Raw genomic sequence first — 27,765 nt, forward strand, 5'->3', positions numbered from 1 at the left:
TAAAGTTAGATGCAGAAAACTATTGAACTCAAATTTCCCTTCTCCACCTAGGAGCTTTAGGACGAAACCACAAGAAAACTGATCCTTTGGGGAAGAAAGGTAAGTTGAAATGGAGAGGCCCTTGCTCAACTACTCATGACCTTGTTTTTTTCAGAGCTGCTTTGCTGGGACCAGACTCTTCAAAGCACTTAGAACATCACACTCCTCTGACCCTGAGCTACCGTAACAATTGACCATAGAGATGGCCCCCAGTGAGGCTTACTAATCACTTAGTACTAAAGTTAGCTTTTCTGGTGGTGGGGGGTGGGGGAGAATTTGGCAAGACAGACCCATGCATGTCTTTACTAAGAACTAAAAATTACATATTACAGGATTACTGTATCCTGTAAATAAGCTTGCAGATAGGTTTCACATGACCCAGGCCCATAGAGACATTATCAGGCTTCCACATTTCCCCCAATCTTCTTATACCTCATAGTGGGATGGAATTGACATATCTGATGGAAACACACTCTGGTTCCTTAAACAATGTAACTGAGTAAATGTTTTATTGTCTGCATTTTATTGGCTTAACCTCCTCCCCATCCCAACCCATGCATTGTCCATTCATGAAAAGCACAGTAACAACAGATGTTCCTAGCCCTGCATCTGAGGTATAGCAATATCTTAAAGGATCTTTTGAATTTCTAAAGAAAGATTATCTTGTGTTAGATTCATTCCTGATTTTACATATTTCGTGGTTTATAAGGGTGAGCGAACTACAGCTCATTGGCCAAATCTGGCCTGCCATCTGTTTTGGTAAATAATATCTTATTGAAATACATCTATGCCCATTCACTTATGTGTGTCTATATGGCTGCTTTTGCACTACAGTGGTAGAAGTGAGGGGTGATAGAGACCATGTGTGATACAAAGCCTAAAATATTAACTATGTGGACATTTCCCAAAAGTTTGCCAAGCCCTGACCCATATTAATTTGGAAATTAGCATTCTTAACATGATCTGTGTAATAATCAATCATGTGCCAAAGCTTGCTTAGCTCATGAGAGCTGATTTTACACATCTCTTCTCACCTATGTATTCAGTGATTTCATGTTGGCTCCTGGAAATTAACCATGGCCAGATTGTTTACTCCACTGAAACCACCAAGTACTACCAAAAAGATTTTTTTCTGCAAAAAGCTGGTTGTTAAAACACTTACCAGCACATCATTGGTAATAGCTCTTCATTAGTAAGAACCTCCATTTATATTATATAATAGATGTGTTGACATTGAACAGAGATCTCATTAGCAACATGAACCCAATCTATGTTTAAAAACTTCACCAGAATTTGAACTATTTAATTCTGCTAATTACAAAACTAATTCAGTATAATATGGAACTCTTAGAAAACACAAAGAAAACCATACTTATAAGCTCATCACCATGCATACTATGAAAGAAATTCTGATGATTTTCTTTCATCCATGCTATATAATTGCATTTCAACGTATGAGAATATACTATTTGTAACATTTGTAATTTTGTTTTGATAGAGCATTTTTTTCATGTTGATAAATATTCTTCTGTACCATCATTTTGCTCATCTGTTATTTCATACCATAATTCAATGAAGTATGTCTCTATTGTAGTATATTAAAAAGTTCATGATGGAAACCACTGTAAATATATATATATTTATAATTCTGCAGATTTTTTTTTTTTTAATATTTTATTTATTTATTTGAGAGAGAAAGTGAGACAGAATGAGAGAGAGAGCATGAGAGGGGAGAGGTCAGAGGCAGAAGCAGACTCCCCGCCAAGCAGGGATCCCAATGTGGGACTCGATCCTAAGACTCCAACATCATGAACTGAGCTGAAGGCAGTTGCTTAACCAACTGAGCCACCCAGACATCCCATGAAGATTTCTTTAGGATAAATTCTATAGCCTCATTTCATTAAAGCCCAAGAATTAAAGTTGAAACTTGCTTTATTTTTCATTTTTCCAAGCCTCTCTCAAATTTTTATTCATTAACAAATTTTAAAGTAAGATTATTACATATCAGATACTTTCCTAAAAGTTGGAAATAGGGCAATAAAAATACTAAATTTTTAAGAATTTGCTATCTTGGAGCTTTCCTACTAAATACAATAGATGTTATAAAAAGAAATTTGAGGGGCCACTGATCTCAGGGTCCTGGGATTGAACCTTACCTCAAGTTCCCTGCTTCTCCCTTTCCCTCTGTCCTTCCTGTTGCTTGTGCGTGCTCTCTCTATCTCAGATAAATAAATAAAATCTTTAAAAGAAAAAGAAATTTGATCAATTCATAATTTAGTTTTATCCAGTACTAATTCATTGAGTAAGTAATTACTATATGTCACTTTTTAAAATTATTTTATTTATTTATTTATTTGAGAAAACACGAGCAGGGGGAAGGGCAAAGGGAGAGGGAGGGAGAGGACCCCCAACAGACTCCCTGCTGAGTGCCAAGCCTTATATAGGGCTTAACACAGGGCTCTATTCCAGGACCCTGAGATCATGACCTAGGAAGCAAAGTCAGACATTTAACTGAATGAGCTACCAAGGCAACCCTGTAAGACACTCTTAAGAAACTAAAGTATCATGTTTAATTGCACTGATACTAACAGCTTGGTAGGGAAAACAGCCACAATCATCATATATATATGATACATATATGTGTGTGTGTGTTTGTTTACTTATTTATTTATTTAAGAAATCCTGGTTGCAAGTAAATCCAGAGTAAACCAGCTTAGTTAAAAGGAGAATGTATTATGTGCATAAAAATGTGTTTTGAGGAAAACTCAATTGTAGAAATATAATGAGGCATTAAAGAAAATAATGCAACTAGGGGCTCCAACTCTGTCAGAATCTTCCCTTTCTTTTGTTCTTTTCCTTTTGTCTCTCCTCTTTGTTCCTTACAAGCAAACTTGTGCTTTCTTCTCCCACCAATGATAAACACAAGTCCTGATAGATATATTTTATATCTTATATTTCAGCATTCAAGAATGATTGTGACTGCCAAACCCATAAACTCCAGTTCAAATACTGGTAGGCAGAGTGTAGTGTCCATATGTAGCTGTGTGGAAGGAAAGGAGCAGATGGGAAATCCCTAGAAGTGCCAAGCACAGTGTGCATACTTGCCCATCTCTCCATACCTTCTGGTATTCTGGATGGCTTACTTTGGCATCAGTAATATCTAGCCTATACCTTCCCCCTTATTAAGTTCAGGAGGAAGTTCCCCTGTGGCATTCTAGCATCCACTCATGCATTGCCACTCACTTGTGTCAGGAGAGCAAAAGCAGTGTATAGTTTGATACAATGGGAAGGCCTTATATGTTTTGAGGTCAGATGCTTTGGGTTCAAGTTCTATTCCACCACATATAAACCCAATAACTTGAGCAAGTTGTTTAACCTCTCTGGGTGTACATTTCCTACTCTATCAAAAAAGGAGGAGGTAAGTTTCCAATACAACTGTGTATACCTACTAGACCCTTGTTTCACATAGAAACAACTATAAGTTATAGGGGCAAAAAGATATAAAATAATGAAATGGAGATATATTGAGTGAACAAAAGCAAACAGATTCTGAAGAGAAGACATTTTGAAAGGAGCTGTGTGGAGTAGTGATTTTGCTGTTTTTATAAGCTATAGCCTTATGATTGGCCATAGTCAGTGCTGTGACAGGCAGCTAGACCTTAATAAAAGTTCAGCAGTCTTTCTGAGCTAAAGAACCAGAGACCAGAGTTTAGGACAAGCACCTGAAAGTGAGAGGGCAATTCAGAAAAGAGAGACCCAGAGAGGAAAACCCCCAAATTCTGCATGAAGGTTTTCTCAAATACTGGCTATTCTCTGAGATTTGTGCAGGAAACTGACTCAAAGCAGCTTGGCCAAGGCCGAATTCAGATGGGAATAGCTATTCAAAACACAAAATTTGAATCTGAGCCCAACCAATTTAAATGCCTGCTAAAGCAAAAACATTAACACTTTTAAAAGGAATGTAACAGAAACTAGAGTCTATACAACATAACATTCACAAAGTCTGGGGTACAATTCAAGTTAATTGTTATACACAGGACTAGGAAAATGTGACCTAGTCTCAGGTAAAAATAAAAATAACTAAAACTGACTATGAGGTCATGCATATATTTGAATTAGGAAATAATATTTTAAGTAGCTATTGCAACTATGCTCAATAGTGTAAAGAAAAAATACACTAACAATGATTCATTTGAAAGAAAATCTTTGAAAACCAATAGAACCTGGATAGAAATTCCAAAATTAGAAAGTAGAATATCTAAAATCAAACATTCACTGGATAGACTTATCACTGGAATGAGGGTGAAAGAAGAGCAAGTTCATTGAAATGAAGAGAGAAAAAAAGAAATTATTAAATATCAAGAAGAAAGTGGATGATTATTGGGATGTAGAAGGGAGTAGAGCCTTAGTAGAGACCTGTGGGAAAATGTCAAAAGATCTAATATATTTTTACTTGTCATTCCAGAAGGAAAGGAGACAAAGAAGGAAGCAGAAAATATTTTAGAGAATACATGTAGAAAACTTCCTATTTTGATGAAAGACATTATATTCTCAAATTCAAAGTGCAACAAATCCCAATGTATTTTATATATACATATATATTTATATATACATATTTTATATGTATTTTATATATACATATAAAAAATCTTGCCTAGTAACATCATAGTCAGCCTGAATAAAGCCATAGATACAGAGAAAAGCTTGTTAGCAGCCAGAGAAAAAAAGCACATTTCATTTGGGAAGAACTATGATTCATATTATTTCTGACCTCTAATTAGAAACTATGAAGACCAAAAAAACAATGGAAGGGAATGGAACAACATTTATAATGTGGTATAACTGAAAACAAAACAAGCAAAACAAATCCTGCAAAAACTACCCAAAATTCTATATATAGCAAAAATACTGGTTAAGGAAAAGGGGAAAATAGACATTTTCAGATGATAGAATAATTGTTTTGAGCAGATCTGCTTTACATGGAAAGCAAAGGGACATTCATCAGATTGAAGAGAAATAATAGAAGGAAATGAAAAACTAAATATCTCTGTAAATATAAAGGACATTCTTTCTTGTAATTCTATTGAATTATTAGAAATATCAAATTTTTCATTAAACAACATTGCCATCTGGGGATTATAAAGTACATAGATATAATATCGTAACAAATACAGAATTAGGGATTGGAGGGATGATAGACTTCCAGTTACAGATTCTATACTTTAGAGGCAATCATACAATATAAATGACAATTAGACTAAGAAAAGTAAAATATGCATATTATATATACATATAATAAATATAATATAAGAATATAATATGCATATAATAAATATACATATAATATGTATATTATAATAGTAGAAACTGCTAAAAGCAAATACCTAGTAATAAAAACAGGATTAGTGGGAATTAGTAGGATCCTAATAGACATAAAACAACCATTAATTTTGGACATAATAAAGAAAGACTCTATCCAAAATCACTAGAAAATGAACCAAAACAGGAAGCTTCTTTTGGGGTATCCATGCTCAGAAGAGTATAGCTGTTTTGAGTTGCCCATTTTTGCTGCTTTCAGCATGAAGGCAGGGACTGTCAAAACGGTGTAAATGCTGAAGGTACCAATGGAAAAATAATTGGAAGAATTCTTTGGGTAACTAGAGTATCAAATCTGGGAAACTACAGCAATGTAAGTGGAGTGGGATATCCTTCAAAGAAAAAGCAGAGAGGGATTTCTGGATTCTATCTGAACAACCTTCTGCTTACCCTTGAACAATACATGCATGAATCATAGACAAAGAAACTCAGCTAAAGAGAGAATATTTGAATTTAAATTGAAACTATCATTTCAGAAACAGCAGTTTGTGTCCAACCAAGTTAAGTGCCTATTAAAATAACCAAGTCTCATTGGAGAAAAATAATAGAATCTAGATTTTCAACAACTTAATATTCATTACCTTATATATGCACTGGAACCTATCTGCAGGAGAAAAAACAAAAAAACTGAGACTAATGCTTAAATGATCCAGATGTTAAAATTAGCAAAGATTTCACATAGTTACCAAAATAATTTTCCATGAAGTAAAAGAAAATAAGTTTGTGTATGTGAAAAAAAGAAGAAATGTCAGCAGATAAAAATGAAGCAATAAAATAGAACCAAATGAAAATTCTAGAATGATAAATATATATATTATAAATGTAACATATAATAAATATATACCATATTTATTATATATTATATTATATATTATATTATATATACATATTTTTAAATCACTGAATAGAGATGACAGGGGAAATTTCAGTTAATGTCAAACCAGATTAATAGAAATCATGCAATATGAAGAACATTGAGAATAAATATACATAAAAAATAGAACTTCAAGGAATTGTTAGAAAATTTCATGTGGTCTAACATATGTATAATGAGTCCCAGAAAGAGAGAAAAAATAGAATAGGGCCAGAAAGCTATTTTGGAAAATAATAGCTAAATGTTTCCAAAATTTGATTCAGGGACTAAAATTTACTAATTCAAGATATATAATGACTATAAAGCAAAATACATATGAAAAAGGTCATGAGGGATGCCTGGGTGGCTCAGTTGGTTGGACGACTGCCTTCGGCTCAGGTCATGGTCCCAGAGTCTCGGGATCGAGTCCCACATCGGGCTCCCAGCTCCATGGGGAGTCTGCTTCGCTCTCTGACCTTCTCCTCGCTCATGCTCTCTCTCACTGTCTCTCTCTCAAATAAATAAATAAAATCTTTAAAAAAAAAAAAAAGGTCATGAGTACGCATATGGTAGTCAACCACTAAAAAACAAAGAAGAGCAAATCTTGAAAGCATCACAAGAAAAATTAAGTACGAAGGAAGACAACAAATCAATTAATGGCTAACTTTTGATCAGAACTTATGTAGGCCAGAAGATAATGAAATAATGTTTTCAAAATGCTGAAAGAAAAAACATCAACCCAAAATTCCATATGTAACAAAAATATTCCTTGAAAAAAGAAGGAAAAATAAAGACATTTTAGAACCTGCACTACAAGGAATACTTAGAGCATTCTTGAGACGGAATAAAAATAGTGATCCAAGAAAGAAATATCAATTACTTCCTTGGTATTAATAGAACTTTACACCCCTACAACTGTAAAACACACATTCTTTTCAAGTGCGCATGATACACACAACAAGATAGACACTACACTGTACCATAAAACAGTCTCTTTGATCTAAAAAGTTTGAAATAAGGTGCCTTGATGGTTCAGTCAGTTAAGCATCTGCCTTTAGCTCAGATCATAATCCTAGGGTCCTAGGATAGAGCCCCACCTCAGGCTCCCTGCTCGGTGAGGAGCCTGCTTCTTCTGCCTCTCCCATTCTGCTCTCTGTGCATCCTCTCTCTGTCAAATAAATAAATAAAATCTTAAATAGATAGATAATAAAGTTAAATTAAAAATTTGAAACAACATAGAGAATATTTTCTGACCACAGTGAAATTAATCTAAAAATTAATAAAGAAAAATATCTTTAAAATCTCAGAGAATTTGAATATTAAACAACACACTCCTAAATAACTCATGGACAAAAGAAATAAAATGAAATATTATAAAAGTTTCCAACTGAATAATAATACAAATGCCATATGTCAAAGTACAAAAGCAAATGCACTGCTTACAAGAAAATATTTGAAAAATAAGAACAAAATTGGAGGATAAATACTACCTGACTTCAAGATTTCTACAAAGCCAACATAATCATGATAGTGTGGTATTGGCATAAAGTTTGAAAAATGAATTAATGGAGTAAAATAGCTGGCCCAGATATAGACTTATAGTTATGTGGCATATGATTTTTGATAATGCACCAGGATGGTGGGGAAAGAAAAGTCTTTTTAATAAATGGTGGTAGAATAACAGAATATCTATATGAAAAAATGAATCTCACAATGTACGCAAAAATAAATACATTATAGATTTTAATACAAATGTAGAATTTTAAGGCTTTTAGGTAAAACTTGTTTTTTTTTAAGATTTTATTTATTTATTTGATAGACAGGGATCAGAAGTATGCAGGGAAGCAGGTAGAGAGAGAGAGAGGAGGAAGCAGGGTCCCCATTGAGCAGAGAGCCTGACGTGGGGCTTGATCCCAGGACCCTGGGATCATGACCTGAGCTGAAGTCAGAGGCTTTAACCCACTGAGCCACTCAGGTGCCCCTAAAAACTTGGGTTTTGACAAAGGTTTGTTAAGCCAGTCACAGTAGTCTGATGAGTTAGACTTCAAAATTGAAATTTTTTGTCATCTAAAGTTACCATTAAAGAAAAGGAACAGACAACAATAATTGGGAATAAATATTTACAATAAAACAATCTGATGAAGCATTGTATCCAGAGTATATAAAAACACATGCTGACCTGGAAGTCTTAAATAAAAAAACAACAATGTTAAGACCAAATGTTGGCACAGATGTAGAGTATCTCCAACTTCATTCACTGCTGGTGGAGATGTAAAATGGTTCAACCAAGTTGGAAAAATACTGACAGTTCTTATCAAACTGAAAATATCTTATTTTATGACCCAGCAATGTTACTCCTCTGTATTTATACAGTAAACATGGGAGAATATGATGACAAAAGCCTTGTAATGAATATTCACTGTAGCTTTATTTCTAATAGTTAAACAAGTAGAAACAGTTCAGATGCTCAAAAATAGAATTGATAAATAACTGAAATATTAATACAATATAATATTACTCAGCAGTAAAAATCAAGAAATTCTGATACACACAATTCTGTTTGTTTTCTATTAGTACCATAAAAATGACCACAGACCTAGCAGTTTAAAGCAATACAAATTTATTCCCATATAGTTCTTTAGGTCAGAGTTTCAGAAAGGATTTTGCTCAGCTAAAATCCAGGTGTCAGCAGGACTATGTTTCTTTCTGGAGACTCTAGGGAAGAATCCATTTTATTAATCACTCAATTTGTTGGCAGAATTCATTTCCTTGCAGTTGTAGGACTGAGGTCCCAGTGTTTTTGCTGGCTATCAGCTGAGGGTCTTTGGCAGTTTCTAGGGACCACCCATGTAACTTGGCTCATGGTCCCTGTATTAGTTTGCTAGGGTTGATGTTAAAAAAAAGAAAGAAAGAAAGAAAGAGAGAGAGAGAGAGAGAAAGAAAGAAAGACCAGAAACAGATGGGTCAGAACAACAGGAATTTATTGTCTCACTGTTCTGGAGACCAGAAGTCCAAAATCAAGGTGTTGTCAGGACTGTGCTCCCTGTGGAGGCACAGGAAGAATCTCTTCTGAGTCTCCTTCCTCATTTCTAGTAGCTTCTTGGCTTGTGCCAGCATTAACTCCAGCCTTCATATGACTTCTCACTGAGTGCATGTATGTCTCCTCACATGGCCTTAGTCATGACACTAGTCTTGATGAATCTACTCCAATATGACCTCATCTTAACTAATTACATCTGCAATAGTCCAATTTCCAAATATGGTCATATTTTGAGGTACTAGGATTTCAACATATGGAGTTTTGAGTGAAAAAATTCAACCCATAACAGACCTCTTTCTCCATCTTCAAAGTCAACAAAGGTGGGTTAAGTCCCTCTCATGTTTCAAGTTTATCCTACCTCTTCTTCCATCTTATCTCCCTGATGAATTCCTCTGCCTTTCTTCCTCTTCCACTTTTAAGGGCCCATATGATTACATTGGATTATCCAAGATACTCTTCCTATAAGGGTAATTAAATCTGTTAATTCTATTTGTAAACCTTTTGTAATATACCATAGCATATATTCACAGGTTCCAACAGAAGATGGACATCTTTGGGGGAGAACTTTTTTTCCTATCATATCAGTGTCCACTGTAATATTCCTTCAACCTTATTTGTAGTATGTTAAAAAAAAAAAAGAGAGAGAGAGGAGTAAAATAATATCTACCTTACCTAACAATAGTCTCATGGTGAGGTTCAAGTGAAGTAAGTAAACAGTATTATAAAGTGATATTTAAATAAAATTCATCATCATTCTTATACTTAATATCTTTTTCTAAAAAAATTTCAGGAGGTATTTACTGAATAAGAAGATCCATGAGTAGATTCAAAGTAAATCTATTATTTGAATGTTACCTTCCCTAATCTCATCATTTCCAACAGTCTTGGATACAATCTATTGTATGTAACTTTTTAGTCCTTAAAACTCCAACTCTCTCAGCTACTGGGCAGTACTAGTCATTGTCCTGGGAACACACTTTCTTCACTTCCTTGGCTTTTCAAATCATGCTTCTATCATCCTATTCTTTCATTCTACCATACTGCTCTTGAAATTCAGAAACTCCTATTTATCCTTCAGATTATTAAACTTTGGTCTACACTTCCTCCAGACCCTAAATTAAAAGAGATATTCTTGTTGTGAAATTTATAATTGTTGAATAGATAAATGAGATATTGACTTTCTTTATTCTCATACTTTCTCCTAAATATACTTTTTAGTTCTCTTTTTTCCCATGCTTTATTCTAGAGTTTACAAAGGGAGGAACATTGTCTGTCTTTTTCACCAATATATATACAGTGCTTATCACAGGACCTGGTAGGTACTGGGTGTGCTTAATAAATCCATACAGCATGAATAAATGAATGAATGAATAAAAGAGGAAAGTCAACATTATCTTAGGATCAGAATTCAACTCCGTGGCCTCCCACAGCTTGTTCCGTTCTTGCACATTTTCTGATATTCTGGATCAGTCTTTCCTATGATGTACTTAGTTCACATCTTCTGCCTTAGCCAACTTCCTGAAATACTGTATTTGGAGCAGGAATCTGTTTCCTCCCTGATCCATTCAACCCTGTCTCATCTTAACTTCTTGCTTGATAAATAGAAGATATCTATCAGAACCATCTTACACAGCCAGATTTCTGGTTCTGGACCTTTCTTATGTTGAATTTCCTCGCACTTTATTCTTTCTAGGATAACTTAACAAAAATAGCAACGAGCAAAAGCAAGACTTACACATTGCCATCCAGAGATAAGATATCTTTATTAGGGTTTTTATTTATTATTAACCTTTTCCCTTAGACATTTCAACTCCCTCACATTATAGCCTATTTTATCCTATTATTGTAATTGTCCACTGAATAAATAAAGAAAATCACAGGATTGTCCCTAATATAAACACAATGAATATGTGCTCGAGACAGATGTAAGCCCTAGCAGAGCAGCTGCAACTCACAGAGAACAACATGGGGTGGGGAAGTGCCAGGGAGACCCAGTTTTAGGAAATGACTGACAAAACCACAAATGATCATTGCGGGGTAATCATGGCTCAGGGGCTGCTCCACACAATTGTTGGTGTGGCTGACTATGAAGACGTGATTATAGCACAGCAAAGTCTATGCAGCTGGACTCACAATAGAGTGGAATTTTTTGCAGAAAATTAGTGAACCACTGCCAGATTTTAGGTCCAAGGTAAATGAGAACAGAAAGAATAGATTTATTCTCTGTTTAGACTCTCATGTAAGCAGACTAACCACATTTCTATTGCTGAGGCTGAGAATTACACACTTTGGATGAAAGTTCAGACCCCTGGTTCCCATGTGCCTTCCAGTTCAAATATACCTTGTGGGAGAAATGGGGTGGCCCGCACCTAGAATTCTGAAGTAAAGAATCCCCCAGTAACAGAACATCTGACCCTGCATCAAACCTTAGTATCTGCAGCTTACTCTGGAACCTATCTCTAACCTATTAATATACTGGGGTAATTAAAAAAAAAAAAAAAGGTGTGTGGGTGGAGGAGACTAGACTTGGGAGGAATAAATGCCTTGGAAGCGTTCTTCTACAGCACTTTAGCATTTAGACATCAATTCTTCATCTTGGGGCCCATTAATTTTGAGAATATTCTTCCTCAAAGTGTAGTCCATGGCTCAACTGTTTCAGAATTATCTACAATTTCTAGAATGTTTAGATTTGGATTCCTTTTAGGCCCAGTGAACTCTGATTTCAGGTTGTAGGGCATGTGATTCTTCATTTTATTTTATTTATTTATTTTAAGATTTTTATTTATTTATTTGACAGACAGAGGTTACAAGTAGGCAGAGAGGCAGGCAGAGAGAGAGGAGGAAGCAGGCTCCCTGCTGAGCAGAGAGCCCAATGCGGGGCTCGATCCCAGGACCCTGGGATCATGACCTGAGCCGAAGGCAGAGGCTTTAACCCACTGAGCCACCCAGGTGCCCCAGATTCTTCATTTTAATAAGCACTCTAAAGTGTTTCAAGGGCTTGTTAAAGTCTGAAATGCCTTACTGTATGATGTTCATTGACAGTTTTCAAGGGTGCCTTGAATAGCCCCCAAATGTTATAAACTATCAGATTATACCATCTTCTGAAGAATAATCTGGTTTTGTTCACTCACATACATGCCAACTATAACCTTTCCCTATAGAATTAAAAGATGACCATGAACCAATTTTCAGATAATCCATATCTAAAATGTTCAATGTGTATGAAAGCCACAGGGAAAAACTCTTCAGTCTTTGCCTTAATCATTTTCTTCCTTAATCTCCCTTCTTTTGCCTTCCTATAGTTGGATAAGTAGATGTTCCCAGGCTCAACTCCCATCTAAGTCTGAACCATCCTTCCAAGGATAGACAATATACAAGAAGTCCCAGAATTTCATCTAGATGCATCTGGAATAAGTTTTGCCACCAAATGACCTATTATCTTAGGAATCAGAATTGAGCAATATGTACCTTTGTAAAAATCAAAGTTACATTTTCTACTTATCTTTTTTTCTACTTCTATATGGGCATTTTACTATACAACAAATATAATTCTTATACCACAAAATCAGCTAACGATAAATGTTCAGTTGCTTTATTTTCTTTAAATTAAATCTGTGCTCCAAGCTCTTAGCCCTCTGAGATAGAAATCAAATTTAGCCATTGTTGCATTTGTTCAAATATCCAAGACGGTACAAAGATCCCAGGATATCTTACCCAGAAGACTACATTAGTCAAGAGTCCTCCACTTATTAGATAAACCAATTAGCACTGAGATATTCATTGGCCCAGGCTGCATGGTCATACTGAGTTCAGTACTTGAGCTACTTCCATGCCTTGTTTGGGGACAGGACACTCTTCTGAAGCTGAGAACCCTGGTGTTGTAGAGCCATCTTCTTCTCATGAATCATGTGAAATCTAAAGGTACTGTTACCTCCTGATGGTACCTCAAAGGTTACAGGCAAATGTTATCATGATTTTTAAGACTCCAGACCACTCTTTGGCCCCTTTCTGGGTCTAAGAATTTTAATTTCCCTTTTCTTTCCATTACTCTTTACCTTTGTCTGAATACTTGTGTCTCCTCAAAATTCATGTGCTAAAATACTAACAAGCAAGCTGATGGTATTAAGAGCAGAGTTCTCATAAATGAGAATAGTGTCAAGGGAGGGGGAAAATTCTCTTGCCCTTTCTGCCATGTAAAAACACAGCAAAAAAAATGGCAATCTATGAAGTAGGGGTAGGTCCTTTCTAATATAAACCTGCTAGCCCCTTTAATGTGGCTTTGCAGACTCCAGAAATGTGAAAAATAAATTTCTGCTGTTTATAAGCCCCTTAGTCTGTAGTTCTCTGTTACAAGAACTAAGACACTCCTCACCCTTACCTCCTCATCCTCCCTTTCCTCTGCAGACGCTTGTCTATCCCTCTAAGGGGTCAAATTAAAAACAAAACAACATGAGAAGAGTGATCATTACAGGCAACTTTTACTTCGGGCTTTCCATATAAATGTTCCTAACTAAAGGAAAATAAAAATCCTAAAAACCTTCTAGAACTAGGGGGAAGAAGAAAATAGAGGAAATAAAATATAAAATTTTAAATTAAAAAAAAATCATCCCTCTAATTCTATATCATTCTCTGGGACCCTATTCTACTAGAGTCTGCTCCCATCCCCAATTTATTAATGAAGACCTACCCTCCTATCTTTTCTATCAAGTTTATTTAGTCTAAATTGAATTTGAATCTTATAATCATAGATTGCCATGCATGAACCAGTCACTCAGGGCATGACCTCACCCTCCAAGTTGAGTATTGCCAGCATACTCCGTGGGGAAACAGTTCTCTATGTCTTATATTTCTGCACATCATGTAAGCAGAGATACTAATTATCTTCTTTCTGGACTGTCTTTTCAAGGATGTTTGTACAGAGAACAGTCTTGGAAGATCAAGATAGTATCTCCCTTTGGAATTAAATAACAGGTTTACGTACTATACAGTATTGTAAAGACAATGTCTCTTTCTGCAATAAAGGGCAAGTTTCCTTACAACCTTATAAGAGAGAAACTGCTTTTCTCTGGAGTAATGGAAGGGCATGCTTAGGTCCCTATGCTCAGAATTTCTCTCCTGTTACTCTCCTCTGTATGTGGAAGTAACAGTTGTTCCTCTTTGCATTAAACTGTGGAAACTGAGCATCAGGGAACCCAGCACAAATCCTTACATTCTGGCTTCTACTATTGCCCTAAATAGTAGTCTTTTATCTCTGACCCAAGCATCTTGTGTCTTCTGCAAGCATCCCTGAAATTTTGACAAGTAGGATATAATCATAGGACCTGTACAATTCTTTGCACTCCTGTGCCTTGCGTGCTGGATGGAACCTCAGCCCTCAATCCAATAGCAATATTTATCCCAAACAAGTCTGACTTTGCTAAATTTCTTACACACTCAGTATGGGATCAGCCAACAGACTCTTCAAGGGTCAGAACCAGACTCCCACAGATCCATACCCCAAACCTCAGTGCTAACTGTTCCCAAGTGCTTCTTGTCCTCTTAAGACCTTCATGCTGAGGTTCTAGAATGCAAATACCTCAGCCAGCCTGCATTTTGAGAAGTCTCAATTAATATTAACTGTATAAATAGTAACTATACATACATATTTTTTTATACCTACTAAATATCATAGAGTTAAAGGCCTTCCTGTAAATTAAATATCTATTTTCTTCTTTTTTAGGGAGCAGGTAATTATGCATTAGGATGGAGAGGCTAGGGGGCATTTATTTTCACAGATTATTTTCTAGACTCAAGTTCTACTTTCTCTCCTTTCTAATTTTTTTTTCTGTTTATCTCCAGGTTCTCCTCCTCTCTTCATTTTTATAATCTGAATGGGTCATTGATCATAATAGCCCTCTTCCTGCTCATGCACAAAACTCTAACGACCCTATGAAAGGAGTCATAACTATATTCTATGGCTCAGGGCATTTCCCAGCCTGCAGCTTCCTTTTGCCTTCCCCATTGAAACACTTTATTTGAAGGGCTTTCATCCCTCAGTCATTTGGATACACACATATACACACACATGTACATACAAATATGCACACATATGAATCACATACAAAATGGCACCTTAATATGCATATATATTCTAAATAATAACAAGATTTATGTACCCCAAATCTAGCTTTAAAATAGAATATTATCGATGTATTAAAAACTTCCTTATGAGTCTTTCCAATCTCATCTGCCCTACAGTTAATTGCAACTTAAAATCACTGTTTGTTGTTCTTATTTATAGTTTTGATTTATCTTTACATATTCTTAAACTCTATATGGTTTTAGCTTTCATGGTTTTGGAGTTTATATGAATGGAATTATACATATTATTCTGTGACTTTTTTTCTTACAATGTTTATGGTGATAATTATTTCTGTTGTTGCATATGTGGACATGGTTTATTCATTTTTACTTAATGATTAGATTTTTGTACTCTCTCTACTACCTTTGGACTATTGATTCTATTGCATTTTCTGCCTGACCTTGGCCCCAGACAGTGATACACACATCACCCTCAACATTATGCTCTGTGGATCTGGGGCTAGTCCTGTCTTCCTACTATCTGGCCCAGATACCCAGGATATGCCACCCAACTTTGGGCCCTAACCTTGAAACTCATATCTTCCTGTGAAAGATCTTAGGTAGCTACCGGCTCAATAAGATTATGGCTGCTTTCTGTAACATCTGCATGTAATGGAAGAGTGTACAAAAACTGCTTATGGTTCTTCCAATTCTTTCTCCATCTCCCCCACAGTAAGATGTAGAAGTAACAGAGGGTCAAACTCCACAACACAGCAGAACTACCCATCAAGGTTTAGCTTAGTTCAGCCCAACACCATAGTCCAAATGAGGCCAAAAACCAGATAATAGAGTCAACATGTAAAATGGAAAACAGACCCGATGAGTTAAAAAAAAAAAAATACAGCTTATGAAACTTATTTCAAAGATTTAAAATGCATCCTAATATTAAATCAGATAATAGGGGTGGTATTATAAGAATCTCTCAGATGAAAAGACTCTTTCCCCCTCCAGTCTCTCTCTGACTCCTCTCAACCACATACCATGTGCACAAAGCGGCAGGTTTTTAGCATGAACCCATTAGAGCTACAGACATAAACTAAAGTAAGTCCTCTCGACCTCTCTTTTTCCTACTTTTTCTATTGAATTTTACAGGATTTGGTATGAGACAGATTGCGTTGGTTTTCCATGCAGGCAATTATTGGTCCATTTAGGCTAAGAAACTGATGGGATGGAGAGGCTTGGGAATGTCAAGAGGGAGGGACTGGCATTGGTAAAGTGGGTAAGGACAATGCCAACAGAATTTTGGCAGTTTTGCTGAATTTTGAAAACATATGCAAGATTAGATTAAAATACTCTTCAAACTAGCAAAAGCTGGGGCCAGCTTGTCTCTGCTAGAATGTTCAGGCTGGCTGGCACTTCTGAGTCTGAATTCCTATTTAAGTGTCAAGTCTGACCTTTACTTAGTTTATTTTGATTCTGTTTAATTCTGCAAAATTTACTGAAGCCAACTTTAGCCAGACTACTGCAGATCCTAAAGAATGTATCATTTAGTATTAAGATTATTTTTGAACATTAAGAAAAAAATCCAAATTAAGGAAACAATGGATCCTTAGGGCTTCTTCCTACTATGCAGCTTTTTCATCTTACTTTCGTAGTCATACACAGCAATAATGATGGGGTCAGAGAGAAGGAATGAAGGAAGAAAGGCAGGAAAAACAATAACAAAAGCCAAAAAAAAAAAAAAAAGGAAAGAGAGAGAGAAGAGTAAGAGTTGTAGGTGTTTCATGCTGATTAGTAATATGAGTCCAACTTCTAACAAAAGTCAGTATGATGAAGGCGATGCCCACTGAGTAGGAGTTAAAGATCCTTCTTAACTTGGGTAAGCAATTTCATCTCTCTGAAATTTAGTTTTCTTTCTTTTTTTTCTTAAAGATTTTATTTATTTGAGAGAGAGAGAGAGTGCGAGAGCATGAGAGTGGAGAAGGTCAGAAGGAGAAGCAGACACCCCGTGGAGCTGGGAGCCCAATGTGGGACTTGCTCCTGGGACTCCAGGATCATGACCTGAGCTGAAAGCAATTGCTTAACCAACTGAGCCACCCAGGTCTCCTGAATTTTAGTTTTCTTAACAGTAAAATGACATCGTATGATCTTATATTTCAAGGACCACTAAGAATTTTTAAATGTCCTTTATCTACCCAAAATTTAGATTTGAAACTAATTTAGAGTCATGTCTGTATTTTTTTTTTTTTTTGTAGTGATTCTCTTCTCCAGGGCCCCTTCCTCAGTGAGCATCCTGAGACTTGGAGAGATAAAAGCGTTTTTTCTCAAAGGATCAAGACAAGAGTTAGAATTATATGTCATACTTCAGAGTTTTCATAGTCTGAACTCACGGTGGTCCTGACTTGGTTTGCTGAACTGTGGCAAGATGAAAAGGACAAGATCAGAAAACAAAACAAAACAAAACAACAAAAAACAAGGTAAAGATCAAAATGATGTAAAATATCTTTGCAAGATTCTCTTTCTTTAAACTTGATGCACCTTCACTTCTGTTGACATAATTGCTCCAGTATCGATTAAGGAGCTACTGCCCCTTATAAATTATTCATTTATCACCTGCTGGAAGCACTGCCACATATGTGTCTTTCCATCCCTATACTGTACAAAAGTGCCAGACAGGGGCTAGTGTTGGACCTACCTGACGACCTGATCAACAAGAAATCTTGACACATATACCCCCGACAAAAGCTCTTTTGAAGACTGGAGATTACACATCTTTGCTTCATTAAGCCTCCACTTGAATTAGAGGTGGTCCTAGGCAGCACTGGGCAGAAGTGAAGAAGTTTGGCTGGCTGTCTCTCACCAACTTGGAGAAGCCCCACAGGCTGTATATCACACACCTTCTCATTCCTAGCAGATCTTCTCCCTAGCCAGCTGTCACAATCTGGTCTCTAAGGGATGTTGCTCTTCTAATAGCATCCAAAGGAAGTTAAGCTTTCAAATTCCTGAAAGATGACTTTTAGTGTGGAAATTTAACCATCATGAAGTTTTATTTATTTTTTTCTGTTTGTTTCTTTAGAAATGAGAGGAGGGCCAGGGAAGAAATTTCAATGGACTTCCTACATTTTAAAGCGGCTTGTATAATTTTCTTTTCTTCAAAATTCTACAAATTAAAACTATATATTCTTATTCCAATCAGTTCTGGGGTGGTGAATTTCTTACCTAAGATAGAAGAGAACTAGATTTCAACTTTTAGTACTGCCTTATAACATAAGTGAATGAGTATGTTTTTGGACTCAGATCTGTGTTCCAGTCCTACCTTTGCTGCTTACTGACTATACCACTTTGGTTGAGTTCATCACACTTCTATTCAAGTCCAAGCATCAGCTCTTTGTAGCCCTCTCCACAATGCTTAAACTCTCAGAGGCTTGATTTCTCTGTAAATAACATGAGGACAGTAATGTCATAAGCCATTGTGACATTGGGTCATTGTGTGGATATTCAGGATGGCCTATTTCATAACATAATCTTGACCCACTGATTTGTGGACACACACACAAAAGGTGCTCCAAGTTGGAGTAACTGTTGTTAACAAATTTGTTAATGGAGAGAGATAAAAGGGTTATTTCAAAGTCCTGTTTTTACAGCTCCTCAGTGTCTAAGTTATTAGCTTATGTACAAAAGTCTTACTCACCATCTCAAGTTGGTAGCTAAGCATTTTATCAATTCTGTAGGAGCCCCTGCATACCACATTTTGTTAAGAGATGTAGTTGAGATTTGACTTAATCAATTGCTCCAGTTATCTGGTTCCCCCTCACCCGCCAACTGAATATACAGGTTATTGTAGAAATATCACTGGTGAATTCTAACACATAATAATGAAATTTCCAGACCAGTTGTCCAATAACTAAATATACCCAAATTATGATGAGTATATATGTATATGTATATATATGTATAGTTACTATTTATACAGCGAGCATAGGTGAGATCCAGAATCCTGCTGAAAATGTAGAGAAAATGAAAATACATGCTTCTATTATTAACTAAATTGAAAAAGGTCAACTTTCAGTGTCAGATGTTGGAGGTCAAATGAAAACTCTTAAATAGGAAAGTACCAACCCTTTTCATCACCTAATAGCACATAACTCAACATTTTAAACCAAGAAACAAGAGACTGAGGAATAAGATATTATCACTTCCAGCTGATACCAATAAGACACTGGAGTAATTTATTCACTGGAGGAATTTATTAGCTGCTCCAATCAGTACTGACTTGGGAATTTTTATATATGAGAGACTTAAAAGTGGAAGTGGCTGATAGGGAATATAAAATAACATTTACAAACATGTTTTTATAAGACTGAGGAAGACTGTGGGAAGCCAATATCTCTCCTTGGATTTCTCTCCTTGGTGTCACCTCTAGTCAACTCACGTCCATCTCTAGTTCAAAGCTACCATCAATGTGATCTTACACTGTGAAGACCAACAAGGAATATTCCTCTGGATGGAATATTAGATCCCACTCATAGAGAAAACATGTTTTATTTATCACCCCTACAATGTACTTAATACGTATGAACAGTATATTCATTCATATGTTATTTCAACAACATTTATGAAGCATCTACTCTGTGTCAGACACATTCTAGAAGCTGATGTTACAAAGATAAATCAAGTATTGCTTCTCTCCTTAGATAGTCTGTAGCTTAGTGAGAAAGCCATGTAAGCAGATATCCTATAATTGAGTCAGGGCTGTGACAGAGAATTACCCACATTACCATCGAGTGGAAAATTGAGTGCCAGTTGAAAGAAAAATACCTTTTAAATGTAAATAATAACTTTTTTGCAAATTAAAAAGATACTTCACAACAATTACTCATTACATAGTGCTAACTTTCTATTATAAATCTTACAGATATATTAAACTTACTAAGAAAATATTTCCTTCAGATAAGGGAAAAGAAGTGAGTTCTCATTTAACTTGTCGTTCATTCATCTATTCTGTTGTTTATTACTTAACATCTTTTACTGCAGGTACTAGACTAGGCTTCCTAATTGTTTTATAATTAATCTTAGAAAAATCATTTAAAAGCGATTAGAACTTTCACATCTGTATATTAATATTATCATGTTTTTCATTGAAATTGTTATGAAGATTAAGGGTTATAGAGTAAACATAGGAAATCTACATGTTTATATTATAGCAACTTGGAAAATTATACATATAAGACCACAATGCCCAGAAGTCTTCTGATTTCCCTTAATTCATGAGCCTTTCATTTCTCTACTCATTGTTATTATAAAGTTCCCTGACACGGATTCTCAATTTATTCCAGACTTGAAATAAAGCCACTTGAGGAACTTCCAGGTTCCACTTGGGATGTAGAAAAAAGGTAATTAATATTGCTTCCATCTTAACAATAAGAAATACCCAGATAAAATCCTAACTTTTCTTGAGTCCACCAGATTGCTGAGGTCACAGGATAATTAACTTGCTTGACATTGAAAGACAGGTAGATACCTCCAAGGAAAGTCAGGACCTCAGTACTTGCTTCCCACTAGCAGAGCACAGGCAAAAGAACCTTAGCCACCACATGAACTGCTCAGAAGAAATCAACTTAAATTTTTTACCCAACTGTTTACAGTCAGGTATGGGCTGAAGAAAGATTGTTGTGCCACTCACAGACCTCTCCATGAACCTCACTCAGTGCTCACAAGAAAGATTGGGGCAGGCTAAACCATACAATGAATCAATAATGCCAAATGTTTTAAATTTAATTCAATAACCATTTATTGAGTATCTGTTGTGATGCAATTAAACATAGACCTTGCCTTTAAAAAGCGGAGGTGTGATATATGATCATTTCTCAACTGGTGAAATACTTTTTTACCTTTGAATACATGTAGAATTTTCTTTTTTCTTTCTTTTTACTTACTTCTCTATTATTAATATTAATGCTCTTATTAATAGTTAATGTTTATGAAATCCTAACAAGTGCAAACCCATCCTATGTAACTGCAACATGCTAACTGCTTTATAGGAATTATTTTGCTAATCCTCACCACAAACCTTTGAGGCACCAATATTATAGTTCCCATTTTGTAAATTTAGAAGGAGATTTTGAGATTCTTTTTCTTTAACTTGACAATTTATAAAGCATCAGGAAAAAGGAGACTTTTAAAAATTAATCAAATTGCTAAATAATAAGTGATTTAATAAGGTAGAATTTCATTGAAAGGGTAAGAGTTTAAAATAAATTTGATCGGTTTTCACAAGATATGGAATGAGAAAGGATTCAGGAAAGCATTAAAGAAAAAAGAAATGGGATATAAGATTTCCAGAACAGTGGTGCTGTTTAAGGAAAACTCTCCATAAACAAGAATCTGCTAATCTGGTCGAGATTAGCAAAGGCAATCAATCAGAGCAGAATGATCTCTGAGAACTGAACAAAGGATTTACAACAAATTGAGAAGCATTTATTTAAAAAAAAAAGTCTATGGGAACATGGTAAGAACAGCAGGAGGTGACACCATTTCAGCTAAGCCTTGCAGAAATATTTGAGCACGTTTAGAAGCTGAGTGGTATTTCCCATCTCCTGGTTTGAAAAGTTAATCTGGATGCCAGTGAACATTAGTAGATCCCATTTTCTATAGGTCTATGCTCTAGAAGGTCTATATCAGGAAGCTGAAGAGCAAACATGTTGCGATCATTCCCCCACCCCAAACTCACATTGAATAGGGAGGATCCCAGCATGGTCAGCTATAAAGAAAGAAGTCCCCCTTGACTGCACAGTTCTGTGTGGTCAAAGAGCTGTTCCAGTGGCGCAGCAGCTTAGTGGTAGCTCCCAGTTTCCCTGATTAGCCTAGGTTGGAAGACCTATTGGTTAGATTTGGCAGCTGAGGAACATGAGCAAATTCCATCTTCTGGCTCTAGGATGTGGAAAACTCTTAATAGGAAGTGCCCAAGATATGGTGGCAGCACTAGTAGCCCCAAATACACTTACATACACACACACCTCCTACAGGGAGGGTCCAAGTGGGGCCGGCAGTAATGTTCCCCAACTCCCCCATTTCCTTCTCCATAGTGCAGAGGTTGTACCCATGTGGACATCAGAGCAAGCCCCAAAGTCTGCCCTTGCCATGGGACCAGGCTTCATTTGGATCTGACTGTGAAAAAGATTATGCTCTAGGGCATTGTTGAAAACAACAGAGCTATCAATTAAGCAATTAATGGAGAGTAATAGCTGAGGGTGAATGCACTAGAAGAACAACCACATTTCACAGGGATATAAGAGGGAAAAAAAACTCAAAGAGAACACAGCTAAAACCACAGTCATTGTTGGTAGTCAGGAATATTTTGTTCATGACCAAGGCTATAAATTCTGAGGGCAAGCAACAGAGGCTGCCAATTGCAGGGCAAATAGATGGCACTGCCTAGTCCAGCTGAGTCACTAAAAAAGAAAAAGAAGCAAACAAGCACACAAAACAACAAGACCTATACTTGTATTGTTGAGCCTATAACATACAGAAATGTAATATACTTAACAAAAACAGCACCAAGGAGATAGATGGGAACCAAATTGAATTGAAGTAAGAAAATGACAATCATCACTAAAATTCATAGGGAGGTAAGTAAGAAATGAAGTGAGAAATGAAGGAATAAGAAGTTCTAAATATGAAGGTTAATACAGCCCTCTACAAATCCATGCTTTCTTGCCTTTCTACTCTCAGCTTCTTTGAATGAAAATAAAATAAATACAGTGATAGTCACGACACTGTGTAATTGGGTTTGTAACATACACAGGTATAGCATGTAATGATAATGGCACAGAAAAGGAGATAATGGAGCTATGTAAGAATAAAGTTTCTCTATCACACAAGAATTAAGTTAGTTAAGTGTGAAGCAGATACTGGAAACTTAATGAGATATGTTATAAGCTCTAGAATAACCATTTAAAAATGTTTAAAAATTTAAAATTATTAAAGGAATTATAATGTCACACTAGAAAATATTATTTAATTAATGCCAAAGGATGCGCTAGATTAAAGTAAGAGAGAGAGAAAAATACATGAGACATAAAGCAAAGTGGTAGATGTAAATCAAACTATTCTGATAATAAACTTTAACAGTCCAATCAATAGGCAGATTATCAGATTTGATATGGAAAACAAGACTCAATATTGGGTTATTTACAAGAGACACACTTTAGACTTGGAGACACAAATTGAAAGTAAAAGGGTAGAAAAACACATAACACATATATAGTGCCCTTAAGAGACCTGAAGTGGCCAGACCAGTATTTCACATAATAGACTTTATTACTTTTTTTAACAAAATAGACTTTAAAACAATATTACTAGATATTACTGAGATAAAAAAAGAATATCTTATAATAAGAAAAGGCTTAATCCATTACGAAGTTATAAACAAATAAGCACTTAACAGAAATTCAAAATATATGAAGCAAACACTGACAGAACTGAAGGGAGAAAAAGAAAATTCAACAATAAATGTGGGGACACCAATACCTTATTTTCAGTACTGAAAAGAATAGTAAGTGTAAGATAAATATGGAAATTGAAGACTTGAGCAATGTTATAAACCAACTAGATCTAACAGACATCTATAGATTCCTCTAATCAATAACCACAGAATATACATTTTTCTAAAGTACACATTGAGTATTCTTCATACCATATGTCAGAGTTTTAGTTAGTAATTTTTAAAAGCTCTCGTGAAGAAAATCCCAGAGCCAAACTGAATCTAGCAACCCATTTATTTGAAAAAAAAAAAAATCATACATAATGACCTGGTGGGATCTATCCCACAAATATAAAGTTGGTTTAATATCTGAAAATCAATTACCTTAATGCACCTTACCAATAGCATTAAAAACAAAAACCTCATGATCACCTTAGAAGACATACAAAAAGAGCATTTGACAAAATGCATCACCCTTTCATGGTAAGAAAAAAACAAATAAAACAAACAAAAACAAAACAATACAATACAAAAAACTCTTAACAAACTAGTAGTAGAAGAAAACTTCTTGAACCAGATAAAGAACATTGACAAAACCCACAGTTACCATCTCCACTACAGTCTTAACTGTGAAAGACTGAATGCTTTCCCCCAAGAAGAGGAAGGGACAAGGATGTGTATTCTTGTCACTTCTGTTCAACACTGTACTAAGTTCTAGGTTCTAATCAGGGTGATTAGGCAAGAAAAGGAAACGGAAATCATCCAGGTTGAAGAGAAAAACTTTGGACTATCTGTTTACATACGACATAACCTAATACAGAGAGATTGCTAAGGACCACAACAAAAATTAGTAGACATAATTAATGAGTTAGCATGATTTCAGGCTACAAGATCAATGCACAAAAATCTATTTTTATCTCTATTCACTAACAGTGAATGGATAGCTAAATCCCTGCCCTTCTCCACTGGCTATGTCACATAGGTAAAGAGGGATAAGATCAATAAAAGCACTTTGACAAAAGGAAGAGTATATAACCCACTTGCAGAGGCACAAAATAGTTTCAAAATGCAAAGCGGCAGCTCATCTCATTCCTCCCATTCCCAAAGAGCAGTAATTATTTTCACGGCGGTCATTTTTGCTAAACAGAGAGAAAACAAAGAAAAATCCTTTTTTGATTAACAAAGGAGTCTTCCAGGCAGATTTTAGCACAGAATTATGTCTTTTCTCTACACGAAGACAGGACATTCTAAAAACTCTTCTCATTGTAACAATATTCTCATGGCCCAAAGAGACCTTGCAGAACTGTCCAACAGGGATTGGGCATGGAAATGGAGCAGACCTTCTCTATGAAAATACTGTAGATACCTTCCATGTAATCAGGACACATGGTCCATAAGGAGAGAACCTGAGGCAATCACTGACACAGAGACTGAATGTGTATGATGTTTAGTGTCTCTGAGTGGGAAGGGAACTAATAATGCCAACTCCAGGTGACACTAACCACAAGGGTGACAAAAGAAGACAATCAAGACCAGAGCCTGTACAGAGGCATGGCACCATGCACAACACACTGTGGCAGAGTCCTTCACCAAAACTGAGTGCAGAGATCTTAAGCACTTAACACTAGATCTTCATGACATTTGTATATGTATGTTATTTTTGAGTGTCTTATATTTTACTTCATATTGTTTTTTTTTTTTTCCCACTTTTTGCTATGTGTGTGTGTGTGTTAGGGTTGTCATTAAGAAGTTTCAATTGAGACATCGTTAAAGAGAAGAACTCACATTGATTGGAACTTGTCATGATCACTGTTGAAGGACTAATGGAGAAGACCAGAGAAGGCTGCCCTGGTAGAATGGTATCTCAACAGGGACCAGTCTTTACAAAGGCATTGAACAATTACGACAATTGTTCCTTATGTTACAAAAAAAAAAAAAAAAAAAAAAGGATTAATAAATTAGCAAAGGTAGGATTTTTCAAAATACAAAGAGTTTTCTGTTTAATTTATTTCACAGTGGGAAAACCTGTCTTAAGAAATAACATATTTGCCATCATGTGGAGGTGTTTAAATAGAAGCAGGATGGTAATTTATCAGAGATGACGCCGAATGGGTCATGCATGGGGAGAGTATTCTCTCAATCATTGAGAAATATTTATTGAGAGCTAAATATGAGAATGGTAAATAGGCTTCTGGTTGCATGCCAACTCCAATCAATTTGCAGAAGTTTCCTGGGGTAATGTTGAGAGGCGCCAACTCTATAGCAAAGACCGCTCTAATAGATTGGTAATACCTATCAACAGAAGCAAGAGTGAGAAGAAATAAATTAAATTCTAGGTTGTTATACTCCTGTTCCAAGCCCTGCTAGATACTGAGAATACAATAGCAAATTTACAGGAAAAGGATAGTCCTTGCTTTCATGAAGCATACAAGAAAATATACAGACGTCTGTGAATGTCTACCAATTGGCTTTCTAGAAAAAAAAAAAATCAACAACAACAGAAAAGTTTTATCCTAATCCCCCCCTTCCACTAAGCTTACTGTTGGTGCTACCTGAAAAAAAGTTTTCAGGTATGAGATAAATGAGCAAGAATGTTTACTATAAATATAGAAATTTCCTGTAGGGTCGTCAAGAGCTTTGTTACATTACTTACTTCTTACATGTTGTTTAAGACCTTGTTGGTTCATGCCTAACAGACAAGGAGCCTCCAGAGAGGGAACCCATAGGTCCTAGAGTATGTTTTCTATTCTGTAACCAGTGGGTCACAAGCAGCCATCTCAGGGAAGCTTTTTGGTTTTATTTTTTGTTTTCAGAAAGGGAAAACTACAAACCAAGGTCATGGGATAATTGTATGAAGTATCTGAGAGAAAAGATTCCTCATTAATTTCAACACTGATAAGAACAAGTGTTGATGAGAAAATAACAGCTGAATGCGGGTATCTGGATTAGGGGGCCGGAGCTCCTCGACATAAAGGCCAGCAGAAAGGCCAACAAAGAAGCGACTGCTTTGGGAAAAGATGCACAGTCAGGCCTGCTCATGGAATAGATCCCCTGAAGGAAAGCTTTTTAAGCAATAGATATCAGAATGGTAACTGATCAAGTAAACCCTTGAGAGAGTCAAGGAGGAAGAGATCTGAAGTATTGACCAGGGCCCTAGATTGTCAGCAAGGGGCTGAAGAGTCTTTCTAGCCCTCTTCGCTAGACTTTAGGGGTAAAAGGGAAAGTCAGCAGATACTTCATTCTTTGGAAGTGAGACTCCCCCATAAGTAGCTTTCCAGGTGAAAGCTAAGAAACACTCTCCAACTACCTGTAGAGAAGATAACTAAACATCTAAGAGCTCCTGCGGGGGAATGCTCTATTGGGTCATTATTCACAGGGATTGATTGGATACTAAAACAAAACTGCATCAGGCATTGTGGGTGATTCCTAAAACATTTGAAAATGTCATCTGTCTTCCATGAGATTCCAATCTAGTGGAAAAGGTGAAACAGTCACTCAGTAGTATAAGAAGAGTGAAAGACGGATTTTGACAAAGGCCAAATGAGCAAGGAAGGGATTAAAATGGACTCTGTTGGGTGGGGGATTTATTATTTAAATAGATGAGGGAACAGAACACTTTTTCTTTCTATCAAAAGATAGGAATTGAGAGTCAAAATAAATCACCCATCAGCATAACTACCCTGCCTGCTAATTTTTGGTTCTCCAGGTATAGAGAATTTCACATTTGACATGGCATCTCCTTTAAATTTATTATTTTCATATTCTCATTTTCCAGGATATCTCTAAGTCCCCTATATTCTTGCCACACCAGGCCACTCACAGAACCGTCTGCTCAACATGACCTGCCCTCAGTTCTGCAATTCCTTACCTCTTTCCAGTCTGCAATGTCTTCCTCTCTCTGCAAATACAAACCTA

The 27,765-nt window shown here is 36.0% G+C and overlaps 1 long non-coding RNA gene across 1 annotated transcript; it reads left to right on the forward strand.

The window, feature by feature from the left end:
* On the forward strand, positions 1 to 25,779 carry LOC123392352. Its single transcript, XR_006607087.1, has 4 exons — positions 1 to 99; positions 17,624 to 17,845; positions 20,705 to 20,761; positions 25,585 to 25,779. It is a non-coding gene; the product is annotated as an uncharacterized LOC123392352 (long non-coding RNA).
* Positions 25,780 to 27,765: the final 1,986 nt, after the last annotated feature.

This window comes from Mustela putorius, unplaced genomic scaffold (assembly GCF_011764305.1).
Source record: "Mustela putorius furo isolate JIRA1106 unplaced genomic scaffold, ASM1176430v1.1 tig00000508_pilon_pilon_pilon, whole genome shotgun sequence".
Classification (NCBI taxonomy): Eukaryota; Metazoa; Chordata; class Mammalia; order Carnivora; family Mustelidae; genus Mustela; species Mustela putorius.